Source organism: Aplysia californica, unplaced genomic scaffold (genome assembly GCF_000002075.1).
Source record: "Aplysia californica isolate F4 #8 unplaced genomic scaffold, AplCal3.0 scaffold00169, whole genome shotgun sequence".
In the NCBI taxonomy this organism is placed as follows: Eukaryota; Metazoa; Mollusca; class Gastropoda; order Aplysiida; family Aplysiidae; genus Aplysia; species Aplysia californica.
The window spans coordinates 700,787-714,746 of record NW_004797439.1 but is presented as its reverse complement, the minus strand read 5'-3'; the positions used below and the strand labels follow the sequence as shown (position 1 = coordinate 714,746).

Here is a 13,960-nt window from a genome sequence, read left to right as displayed (position 1 = left end):
TTCTTGTCTTTCTTCAAACTCTAAAAAAAGAAAAAAAACTTGAATAAAACGACGTTTGATTCGTTTCGTGTTAATGATGTAATGCAATGTAGATGCAATGCTTTGACAAAAAAGCCAGACCTAAATGTTTCAACTTTTCAACTTAGACATATATCAGGATACCCATTCCATTTTCACCTCGTCGACGATAAAGTCTCATTTACGTCCGAACCGAAGGAATTCCAGGACAGGAAAGAAAAACCAAAAAAAAATCCCCTTTAAAGTTAATGTTTATTGAGGCGTGAATGTCTGTCTTTCCGGGTTAATCTGGCTCGTGATAGGCCTATCAAGGAACCCTGAGGCGTCCGTACAATTTATCCTCCTCACTCTGCTCATCTATAAAATAAAAAAAAAGAGGGAAGGAAGAGTATTCATTTAGCGCTTCCCGGTTGGGTCTTCGTGTGAGTTTTTCTTAGCCCATAGCCTGGTTTCTTCAAAATGTCAGCGCGACTTGAAAAAAGACATATTTCCGAGACTCGAGTCGAGAGGTAAACGTTTCGTTGCCTAACGTTCCACTGTTAGTTAAAACATTAAGTTTGTTCGGGGTTTTTTAACATACTGATGGAGTCACTATTATTTTTACCAAAATGTAAAGAGATCCACCGTTTAAAACCTGTCTTATTGAACTCGTTTCACTGTTTCACTATTTGGGAGAAGAAACAAACACACACACACACCCACACATACACACACATGCACACACACACACACACACACACACACACATACACACACACACATATACACAGACGCGCGCGCGCGCGCACACACACACACACACACAACACAAAGAGAGAGGGGGGAGACAGACAGACAGACAGACAGACAGACAGACAGACAGACAGACAGACAGACAGACAGACAGAACGAGAGAGGACGAAAATGACGACAGAAACAGCAACGGCAACAAGAACTTTAAAAAACAACAACACCAACACAGCTCCTCAACTGTCGCAACAGCTATTTCTTCTACACCTATACCTAAATAATTCGGCAGCTAATACAATTAAATCAATACCTTGAATCCTTGCCAAAACAGTCACAAAGCAAATATTTAATTTTCCAAACCCCTTCACCACGCTTAGAAAATTATGAGAACGCCTGTCTTTGCGACTTTATCCGTCTCATGATCAGTCTGTCAAGAAACTCTGAAGTGTCCGTGCAATTTACGTTTTTAACTCATCTCGACCATGAAGACGAAAAAAGAAGATAAGAGCGTTCACTCAGAGCCCATTTCTCCCCACAGTTAGCCCCGAAACGTAAAGTACATCAGATTATTCGAGATAGATGAACTACTCCGAGATTCCTGTCCACCCCCAAAAGTCATAGAAATGTGGTATCGATTTTTTCCCCTTGAAATTTTATGATTTTCCCTGACCCCTCCTGACAGAGGAAGCCTTAATTCTTATAGATTTTTGCAGGCAATCAAACTGTTTCTGAGATCTCCGTAGAAAAAGAAAGAAACGTTATTGCGTATTTCGGTTCGCTCTAAGTGGGTAAGTGGTTCATGCCAATGATTTTATTTTACGTCTTGGAACCCAAAAAATGGTTTACATATTAGGAATTTGTATCAGCCTTTTGGGTTTTTCGAACTTTACGCAATCATTTCCTGGAATCCACAAAAGCCCCCCCCCCCCCCCCCGCCCCACCCCTTATTCTTAAAAGGTGACAAGAGTCTGTTGCGCATGATGACAAGGCGAACATCACTTCGCAGAAAGTAGATACCCTGAATGTTTGTAGCAGGCAAAATACTTTGCGAATGAAGGGCTCAAGTAGACATGTACTCATTTAAGACAGAAAGAAATAATTCATCGACAGGACCACACTACCGTAACAGCCAAGAGTACCTTGTTATTTGCGAAATGAAAGAGCATGTTACAATATCCTTTGATAAGAAGGTTATCTTTCATTTTTTGTTTGAAAAAAAAAAACCAACGAAAAACAATCGAGTCTGGCTTTGTGTTTTTTGCCAGTTTTGTTTTACAGAGTACGTCCATACTGTTTAGACAAGAAACGCATATTTATTATCTTTTGCAAGTTTCAACGTGTACTTTGTGTTTAAGAGTAATTTGTAGAAGTCTTCATACAAAAGAACGCAGTTTAATATTTTCCTCTTGCTTTGCTATCTGTTTTGTTTGTTTGTTTTTCTTTTGCTTGGAACCTTTGTGCATTACGCGAACATGATATGAACTGATATAATACACGATTTTCGAAACTCTTTTCTGTCATTAACTACATGAACAGGACAAAAAAGAAAGAACTTTATAGAATAACTGACAATCAGAGATCCCATAAATAGCAGTGAGGCAGGCGACCTTGAGGATGATTGACGAAGACGTCATTGATTTTCTTAGATCGTTTAGGAGGTAGACTTTGATCTCGCCTGTCAGGGCCAACCGGGCAGAGAGGTATTCAATGTCCCAGCCGAAGAACCAAGATACTGGAAAAAAATGTCTCACCTCACGGGAATTGAATCCGGTTCTTCTGCGTGCTGCGGTAAGGCGCCTTACATCTGCAATTTGGCGCTCATATGATCTTATGCAGTTACGAGCACTGTAAAACCTCTACTAAAACATACTAAAACAAAAACATCTGCACCACATATGTGCAGATAGGATTCGCTATCTTACCAATGTCCGCGAGCCTTAGGTCTACACCGATGGGTAGAAGGCACCGATCTTCAGCTCTATACATATTAAGGCACATTCTTGTCAGACAAGACGCAAATATAATTTTAAAATATTTATTAATAGCCATACCAGGGTCTTCAGAAAGGAGGCATGTTCAAGCCAATGGGCCTAGGGGTCAAGACGATAAACCAAGGCTTGGACTATGGTGCGGTGTAAGAAGTCACCAGTACCCCTCACAGGATAAAAATCTTTTTTGTTGCACTATTCTCTTTTTACTTAGCATTATTCTTACAACTGTATCACAATAAAAATTGCAGTTAACCACACACTGTTTTTGTTAAGGTCATTATTATAGTTTTTTTTAAAATGATTGTCATCATTATCATCCACAGAAGAAGCAACAGCAAGATTTACCAGCCCATAACCACATTGTTTCGCAGCAATTTAGCCTACAGGGCGGGCACATTGACATATCGGCCACAATGACATGATGTGCAAGTTCGGGCTAACAAAATTGTAGTCTTAAGACGAGAGACATTGCAAGCTTGAACCAAAACAAACCCCAAACAATCTAAATTTATTGCCTTTTAAGTAGCATTAGCCAACATACAAGTTTTCAAATTCCAGGAAGAAAAATGAAAACTGACGTTGGCTAGGATACAAATGTTTGCATGAGTTATGTTGATCCGATCAACTTTAGAACCTCTAACCAGGCATTAAATTATCACAGCTAGCTGGAGAGTGAAGTCTGCAAAGATCTCTTTGAAACAGACAGATGAAATAGAAAAGGCATATAAATATCCAAGTCCTGAAGATCCATTTAGATTTCACAACACATTAAGAGTGTTTGCCCTTTTTTTGTACTCACTAAAACCCGCATTCTCTGGAGTTCATTGACCTAAATACCCACATGATAATATATCATTACAGGATATAAAATGCACGCTAACGCATTACAAGCAGTACCTGCATCTGTTGTGTAATTGCTAAGCTTTAATTTGCCTTTCATGCAAATGACGCAAACTCATCTCTCGTCAGGAGAATTTGTTTTGTTCAGTAACTTTGTTTTGTTATGTGATGAATCCCATACATCCGAGTTTTCACAATGAACAGGCAAGAAGCAAACAGCCAGCCTCTATAAATAATAACATTTTGCCTGTGAGATCGTGGAACATTTATAATTAACCCAAACACTACTCACCGTTGTGAATGAACCGTCTGCTGTCTTTGGACATACTTTACAAAAACTTTGGACAAAATTTGGACTGACTTTAGACAGACCTTGAACAAACTTTGGACACCTTTTAAACTGAGTATAATCAGACTTTGAACGGACGTTGAGCAGACCTTTAGAACTCTTTTAATGAACTTAAACAGATTTTGAACAGACTTTTTTTTCTAACCGTATTCCTCAGTTATGTGGGCAATCAAGGGTCTAAATGTGTTTCCAAAGTAGGAGATCTATTTTCTTTCTATTTGCATGCCAAAGGCCGATAACATAGAAAACGCTTTATGCTCTAAAAAAAAACACCAAAAACAGCGCGAGCAGGCAAGCTCTAGTATATCAATCCCTCATACACTTACGTTTACTATGCTTGTCAACAAGTCATTGACGAGTAATATTACTCGCTCCTGATTGGTCGATCTTGTTGTTTTTAGTAACTTAAAGCCGAAAACAAAGAGAATGCTTTACGATACCAAAAGCTCTGTGTATTCTTGTCTCTTTTCATTTTACGCATGTCAATCCAAACGGGATTGAGAACAATTAAGAACCAGGACAACACAGTTATTTGCCTCGACCACTCTCGTTAGGCGCTCTGTGGAAAACGTCAATAGCAGATGCGTACAAAAGACCACAAGGCAATAAAAACATAAGCTGTTATTATTTGATGAAGTCTTTCTTCATCTCATCTTTCTTTCAACCTCTCTGCCCACCAACTCACGTATGTCGCTTTATTGCCCGTCCTTTCTTTGTCTTTGCCTTTCACTAACTTTCCAAATGTCCATGAGTGGAAAGTGAGCAGTAAAAAGGGTCGCCTGTGGCAAGTCTTCTTTGTATCATGACCTCTTTTCTTTCAGCGCTTTTGCCTATTCTGAAAAGTACATCTTGAAAAGAGCTCATACTCAATAAAAAGATTTGCTGCAGTAAAAACGTATTTGATAAGATCGATCTCATGACTATCGATGACATCCTTTTCGAACGTGAACTAGTTCACGACGTTTAATAAGGTCGATTATCTATCATTTCCATAATAGAAAACACTTCCGCAGTGATTAGGGTGATCTCGTGGTCTAGAGATACAATGTTCGCCTCTCATTAAATAGGTCCCGAATTCGAAACCTGACAGCGACATAATTTTTTTTCTCTTGTTTTCTTTTTCTTTAACCTCTCTGACCATGTTCTGCAGTCTGCTTTCGTCTCCACTTTCTGACCCTCACCCCCCCCCCCTTTCCTTTGCCCCCTCCTCTGGGCTCTTGACTTTTTTTGCAGCCTTTCTACTGCTACTCCTTGTCATACAACACACACACACACACACACACACACACACACACACACACACACACACACACACACACACATACACACACACACAAAAGCACACATACATACATAATACAAACTTATATGGGACAAGAGGGTCTCTGGTGCATGACGTCACAGAGACTCATATTTGGGTCCACAAAGATTGGAGACCACCGTATGCATGAAATAAGGTGATTACCTCATTTTGTTACATATTCGTTTAGGTAGTAAGAGACCAAAGAAACGTATTTTGATGTAGATATTTGTCGACGGAATTTAGATCATTTAGGAGGCGGGCTCACGACCCAGCCTGTCAGGGCCAAGCAGCATACAACACCCCAGTAGAAAGACCAAGACACTCGATAAAAATACGCTTGGTTTGGGAATCAAACTCGGGTCTCCTATACTGTACATGCGAGACGAATTCACAGTAGAGCTAAAAGCAAAATTACGATGTGAGAACTAAATTAATTCTTTCTGAATTCGTTATTGAGAACATTAGCTCCTATCTGTCACTACTTAGCTTGTTTCTTAAAGTTTATCATCTTCCGTGTTTTTAGTTTTGGACCGTGGTTGTTTTTCTTCAGTGTTGGAAGGGAATAAGAATGTGCTCTTTTCAAATGGACAAAATAAAATCAGTTGTGGTCACATGCACGAGCCCACACGTACGAATTAGATATATCCCCAGAGTGAACGGAACAGATACAAACACACACGCGCGCGCACACACACACACACACACACACACACACACACACACACACACACACACACTCAAAAACACACACAAGGTAAGCGAAAGTAAGGGAGACATAGACAAAAGCAGATAGAGATAAAGACGGTCAGACAGTTAGTGAGAATACAGAGAAGCGGCCAGGCTAATTGGAAAGGGCTTTGCACGCTCGCGCTCGCGTGCCTGTGTTTATGTCTGTGTATGTGTGAGTGTGTATGTGTGTATGTGTAAGTGTGTATGTATGTGTATGTATGTATGTGTGTGTGTGTGAGTGTGTGTGTGAGTGTGTGTGTGTGTGTGTGTGTGTGTGTGTGTGTGTGTGTGTGTGTGTGTGTGAGAGAGAGAGAGAGAGAGAGAGAGAGAGAGAGAGAGAAAGAGAGTGTGTGTATGTGTATGTGAGGTTTAAAAAATAAAGAGAGAAAGAGAGAGAGAGAGAGAGAGAGAGAGAGAGAGAGAGAGAGAGAGGGAGAAAGAGAGAGAGACTGTGTGTGTGTATGTGTGTGGGTATGCGTGTGCGTGTGTGTGTGTGTGTGTGTGTGTGTGTGTGTGTGTGTGTGTGTGTGTGTGCGTATGTGTGTGTTTGTGTTATGTGTTTTACGTGAAGGAAAGAGAAAGAAAGAGAGAGAGGGAGAGAGAGAGAGAGACAGAGAGAGAGAGAGACAGAGAGACAGAGAGAGAGAGGGCGAGAGAGAGAGAGGGGGAGAGAGAGAGAGTCAGAGTCAGAGACACGGGATGTAAAAAAGGTAGAACAGAAAAAGAATGCTAAGCATGCTCTGGGTCAGCGTACTTACAAGTTGAAAAAAAAGAATGTACAAAACAATCATAAAATTATGATCATAAGGTACATTTTCTGTCAAGTACGAAAGTAGAAAAATCACAATAGGATCATAAGGTTAATTTTCTATTGTCTTGGAAAAAAGGAAACTTACCTTCGACAAAATCCAGCAGGAAAAGAGGATCCGTAATTTTGAAATCGTCCTCGATAGTCGCCTGAAGAGAAGCAAAAAGTTTGATGTAAATAATATCACCATGAGAAGGAAAGAAGAGCAGCAACAGAAACCAATGCTAAATCCTGGTGCAGAGTGAGGCCAGACTAGACTGTGTTATATGAGAACTCTCTGTCATCCCTCTAGACTTGAAATATAATATCCCAGGTCTGCACTGTCGTGGCCACCGCACTTTGCACTCTAATAAAAGTGCGCCGCGAAACAATCGCACTATGGGCGCCTAATGAACGGCATGCAAAACACCACTCTCGCTTTTCACGAGTGCTACGGGCATTTTCCCCTCGTTTCTCTCATTTGGTTTCAATTAGTCTTTTGTGCACTATTAGAGTACTTTACTTTTACTTTTTAATTTTTCATCCTCTGTTGCCGTTAAGCGTCGAGGGGAGATGCATATTTTTACGGTAGGCCAGCTCTGCAGCTCTTTCAAAATTTGATGAGATATTATAATTACCCAGGGGTTCCTTGACACCTTCAACCTATCTTTTGCATGACTTATCTCTTCCTTTACAGCGTGTGAGCTTGGTGTTATAGGCTCTCGAGTCTCGAGACTAGCTGGCCAGAAAACATTGGTTACAGGTGGCCAAACTATTTTATTCTCTATTTTTCCCATGAAATGCAGGCAGGACCCGGCGCCAATAGTCGCTCTTACTTCGTCATTTCTGCTTGTCTTGTGACGGTAAATGTTTTACGGAGACATTAAAAATTAAATGTCATCTCGCATCCAGTAATATTGCACTATAACAGTGAACCGAAATTATGTCAGAGTGCAGGGTAGGGAATATTGTAATGCATGTCTATGGTCAGACATAATCTTAAGAAATCTGTGCCTGTTTGCAAGATGGCCTCTCGCGAGTCGGTGCTAAAGGGTTATGGTTAGGTTATTTGCTATTGCGCGTAGAAGATATGCGTTCGATTCCTGCGTGGGGAGTGTATTATCATGCGGAGTATCTTTGTTATTATGCTTTGATACTGCCTGCTTCTCAAGAAGCTGAGATCGTTTCAGAATGCTATCAGGTCTAGAGGGGTAGAAGGCCTGATTAGAATTGTAAAGCGCCTAAAGTTTGCTTTGGAGCGCAAAATGGGCGCAATATATTAAACAAGAATTATTATAACTACTGTTTCGCACCCAATCCATGTTGGTCCTCCAGGCAGGGTCGAAGTAGCACGCCTCATAAATCATGTATATTTTGTTGATAGGGGCGTCAATATTTTATGAAATACCATTCAGATGTAGTTCGAAGCTCATATTGTATTATTGTTGTTGCTGCTGAAGTCATTTCTGTTGTTATTGGTTTTTATTTTTCTGTTTTGTTCTGGGGAGGGACTTGTGTTTCTTAATTTGCTTTGAGCTCTGCATGCACTGTACATGCATGTTATACACCCCTTCTCCTTTTAGTTATTCTTGTAAACTAGTAATTAAATCTATGTTAGAGAGGCATTTATAGATTAAGTGCTGTAAGGAATATGTATGGTTGAAAACTGGGGTCATTGATAATTATTATGATTATGGCTGGGTTTTAGGTAGTTAGTATGCAACGAACAGATTTACAGGCTTTAGCTATTTCCAACTACTGGTGTTTACCGCGGGGTTGGGGGTTAGGGGACCTCAAAGGAAGTTCAGGCAGTTGATTACCAACAGCAAATGTCAGTGTGGCAATTCGCAAAAGTCCGACTCATTAAACTTAAGTGGGGTGAAATAAGTCCAAACCAAGCAATCAGCGTATTTGCACAAGCCAGGTGCAGTATTTCTAGTATAACTAATTTGGCGGTTTACATTTCTCTGAGATCGTTTATATTCTATTATTATTCAAGTTTGTCTCGTTGTCGCTCTTTAGTTTTTATTTATAGTTGTCGTATTTCTTGAAACAGGACTTGGGTTTGTTTTTTTTAAATTCCCAATTTGTCTCTTTTTTACATAGATAAACGAGAGCTCTTTTTTGGCACTTTGGGATTTCTATAACTTTTTAAATTTAATGTTAAGATGCTAAGTCTTTTTGTGTGAAGTTTGGGAGTTGTTTTGTTGTGGGTTTTGCCCAATGTTGCGTCATTTGCACAAAAATATTTTTTTAAAGATTAAACCTTGATTTTTGCCAGACGGCCATGTACAGTCGAAATTGTCTCAGACTTTCGTATGCAGATGCATGTTGTAAAGCGTCCTTTTAATTCTAGAAAAAAAAAATACAGGAATTATAACTTGTTTTGATGCTGGATAATGATTATTCCCCAGCTCAAGTTTACTAAGAGACCCTGAACTTGCTTAATAAGCCATACTCTTAACTTGTGATAAGAGTTGGGGTTTTTTCCATTTTATTTCTAAGTGAACTGCCCTCCCAAACGTAAAACACTTCACCGAGCTGAGGAGAAAAACATTAACATTTTATGATTATATTAGGATTTAATTCTTGTCCTTTGTTTTGTTAACCAAGGTCACCGTTAAATAATGTTATCATGTCCACTGGTACTTAAAGTTACGGTGCAAGGCGATTTAAACAGGCGTCAGCATAAGGTAGTAATTATGAAAAGAGACGAAAGAAAGGGACATATGGAAGAATAGATAGATAGATAGATAGATAGATAGATAGATAGATAGATAGATAGATAGATAAATAGATAGATAGATAGATAGATAGATAGATAGATAAAGAGAATGGGTGAACGGACAGATAGACAGACAGACAGACAGACAGATAAGCAGATAAGGAGAGGGAGAAGACAGAGTGAGAACGGACTGACAGAAATAGTAAGAGAACGAAAAACAGAAAGGTAGAAAGAGAAAGTAATGCATTACAAATAGCCTTATCCTTTGCTTTGTATTTTGTCCTTATGCAAAGGTCTAGACTTAAAGGATGAAGGCATAGAATAGCTATTGTAGCCCAGACATCATTAGAGACTGGGTTCACATGTAATTGCAGGGCTTATATTTTTCTGTTCGAGCGCATTATATGGGCGTTTTTGGGTGTGGGTGTAAGTGTGCGAGGATCATGTGTCTGTCTGTGTGTGTTTGTGGGTCTGTTTGTGTGTTTGTGTGTGTGTGTGTGTGTGTGTGTGTGTGTGTGTGTGTGTATGTGTAATGTAATCAATACCGTGCGAGATATAGAGCAAGACGAGAGAAAGGAAGAAAAAAATAGAGAGAGATGCAGAGAAAAAGATACAAAGATATTTGCAGAGTCAGACAGGAAGCGGACTAACGAAAGAGAGAGAGGGAGAGAGAGAGAGAGAGAGAGAGAGAGAGAGAGAGAGAGAGAGAAACAGGGAGGCAGAGAGAGAGGGAGAGATAAAGAGAGAGAGAGAGAGAGAGAGAGAGAGAGAGAGAGAGAGAGAGAGAGAGAGGGGGGGGGAGACGGCAATGACAATAAATGAAGAAAGGAACATGGCTGCATATACAAATTGTACTTATAACACGTACTATGTTCACTAATATTCAATTATGCAAAGGCAGAGAGACAGACACAAAAGGCAGAAATTATAGAAATCGAAAAGCTTGCGAGAGATGGTAAGTCAAAGAACGGATAATAAAAGAAAAAAACGGGAAAACAGTCAAACTTGTCTGAGACCCATTGTTGGGGAAAACGGGATAGTCTTAGATGGGTAATCCTCTTAGACATTTTCTTCGTGACATTAATTTATGTTAAAAACACACGAGGCTAAGCGGGATGTGGTCATTTGTATATGCGGTTGTCTTCGACAAGTGATCGGTAGAGCAGAGTTGACTGATGTTGGCTTACATCATCACACAGTATTACACACACTTACTTAACCCCTTCAGATCTGAGACGTCTATCTTCGTTTGTACAGGCACATATAAAATGTTTATCCTAGAGAGATTCAAGCAAAGCTATAGTACCTGTCACCTTTTCAAAAGAATAGTCAACTGCACAAGCGATATTTACATCTTCTAAATCCTCCTCTATAGACCAATTTTAGAAAATAGCCTTGAACATGTTTTTGGGGAACACAAGTGAAAACATACGATAAGAGGGAACAGGATGGATATACCCTGTGTTGTGGTAAATACAGCCATAATGGCATAATAATAATATTTCTAGACAGGTCAAACAGTACAAAAGTAATTAAAGCTACCAGCTTTTGAAATAAAGATTATAATAACAATTGCATTTATATAGTGTATATTCACGCTCTACAACATGCTTTTTGTGCTGTACAACTATTATTACCTCGGCTGGTCTTAAAGCACATAAAAATCGTTCCCAGCTTTTCGGGAAGCTGCGGATATTACAAACACTAACAAACAGACAAGCTCTTTCATTGTATATACATCCGGGTATCCATTTCCACGTGGGTAAAGTGGGGGAAATCCGTGTTAAGTGCCTTTCCCAAGGACACAACGACGGGCGCCAAAAGGGATTCGAACCCACGACCTTACGGCTGCGAGTCCGTGAGCAAAACCACTAGGCCACCGACGCCACGAGGCTGTCTCCTCATGAACTGGGGTGCCCTGAAAGCAATGTATTTAACTTTTACAGTGCTATCTAGAACATTTCTGACAGTGCGTTTTTAAAGCTCTAAACTAGGTAACGGAGTGGACATTTCATCTATTTATCTATTGATTTAGTTTTTAACTTAATTCAATTAATTTCTTTAATCATTCATTTACTTATTTATTTATGTAAATGTTGTTTTTTTCGGTGTGTGTGTGTGTGTGTGTGGGGGTGGGGGGGGGGGGGTGATGGATAAATTATAGCCGGAGCATGATTTTCTCAGTTTCAACATGACTGAAGTCCATCACTATTAATTAAAATAGTCTTATTATATAGGCGGTATATTATTTCGGAGTTTTACTCAATTATTCAGGGTTATTCGTGAAAGGGTTAACAGAAAGCTTTGTTTGGTCGTTAATCCGTACACAGTGTCATATGACATTGCTCCCACGTTGCAAGGTGTCATATTTTACCCGCAGCTCATAAGCTATGCCGAATATGAAGTCAGAAGGGTAAAAAATTCTGCAGGTACAGATTATTATGCTCTACTTACGTTATAAAGTGTGTTCGCTATTCTGTGTTTACTGTTGTAACTTTATACGGTTGGTTGCTCTTGAATATACATTTAAATTTACACACCGTTGTAGCATTGTAAATCATAATTTTATTTGTACACACTGGACATGGTACATGTTTACTGTATGTTTCCTACATATAGATTCGTCGCTGGCTCGTACCACACCATGACTTTTTTAAGTTTTAGTTTTAGTAAAGGTTTTACGGCGCTCGCAACTGCATAAGGTCATTTATAAGAGCGCCAGAAAATTAGGCGTGTTACAAGAGAGTAACAAACATAGAAAAGAAGAAGGACAGATAAGGACGGTAGATGTTGTTTTTTTTATAGTAGAGGGTTTTACGGCGTCTCCTCTAGTGCAAGCTAACATGAACCTAGTAACTTTTTTGCAGTACAGTCCAAAGTAGTTGCCTGAAATGACGGTAAGGCCAGTACACTCAGAAAGATCTTGTCAGCCTGTTAGTGATTTAGCGCCTGTAAAATGGTTGCTTGCTTGCGCTGTATGCTTCCCAGGAAGTTGAAATTGGATCAGAATGCTCTCAGCTAGGTCTGCTGGTGTAAAAATATTGACTGTAAAACTCGTAGAGCTTGCTGTTGAGCGGGAATTTGAGCTTTACAAAGTAATTTATCATAATTATCAAAAGTGGCCCTTACAAGAAGTTTAAGCCAAATGCCCCTTTATTTTGGTTTTGATTTTAGTAAGTGTTTTACGGCGTTTGCAACACAATAAGGTCATATAATCGCCGAAGATTAGAGGTGTTACAAGAGAGTAACAAACACAAAAAAAGGATGGGAGATAAAGACGATAGGCGTTTGATAGGAAAGAAAAAGAAAACCAAACCAGAGCACCTGCCAACCACCCACACCCCTTTATTTTGGTTCGGTAATCTGTACAAAAAGTTTGTTTTCTTCACAGAACGTGAATTAAGTGGGTTACCTATCCGTCCTACACACGAAATCCGATACCTGGTACCGAAAAAGCACTTGAGCAGAAGTACACCTAAACATGATCGATAAAAAAGGGAGTGGGGGGCATACCAGACAGACAGACAGACAGACAGACAGACAGACAGACAGACAGACAGACAGACAGACAGACAGACAGACAGACCGACAAGGGGGGGGGGACGGACAGACAAACGAAGAGACAGACATATAGACAGACGGACGGACGGACGGACGGACAGATGGACAGACAAGCAGACGGACAGACGGGCAGACATAAATACATACATACATGCATGCATACATGCATACATACATACATACATACATACATACATACATACATACATACATACATACATACATACATACATACATACATACATACATACATACATACATACATACATACATATATACAGACATACAGACATACAGACATACAGACATACAGACATACAGACATACATACATACAGACATACATACATACAGACATACATACATACATACATACATACATACATACATACATACATACATACAATCATACATACAAAGAAACAGACTGACAGACAGACAGATATGATAATTTTTTCTATGTATGTATTTTGTATTTATTTTAAAGTGCATCCTTTTGCTCGAGGTGAATACGCCCTGCAATAGAATGCAAGTACGACTAATTAATACACGCTCAAAAAGTAAGTAGGTGTTTTGAGCAACATACATAATTAATGATCACTATTATTTCCAGTTCAGCAATAACACTTGTAACAACAAGGATGCATTTCATCAGTAGAGTGCCAAATTCCTGTCTTTTTACTGGTCGTACATTATGCGCGTTTATATTATGACCTTTCCTCCATCCGCCCCCTCCCCCCCTTTCCCAACTTTAGTAGTAGTAGTAGTATAGGGTTTTACGGCGCTCGCAACTACGTAAGGTCATATGAGCGCGCTTCCCAACTTTTAAAAATTGTTCATTTTGGTTAAGATTCGTGACTGTGTGTGTGTGTGTAACTTTATGTGTGTGTGTGTGTGTGTGTGTGTGTGTGTGTGTGTGTGTGTGTTTC

The 13,960-nt window shown here is 39.6% G+C and overlaps 1 protein-coding gene across 4 annotated transcripts in view; it reads right to left on the bottom strand.

Moving 5' to 3' along the window:
• Positions 1-13,960, bottom strand: part of LOC101847421 (RYamide receptor) — a 245,911-nt gene that overhangs the window by 108,212 nt on the left and 123,739 nt on the right. For all 4 annotated transcript variants that reach the window (XM_035969675.1, XM_035969677.1, XM_035969678.1 and 1 more), the window contains one exon: positions 6,856-6,916. The gene's annotated coding sequence lies outside the window, so the exon portion shown is untranslated. The remainder of the gene's footprint in view (positions 1-6,855; positions 6,917-13,960) is intronic.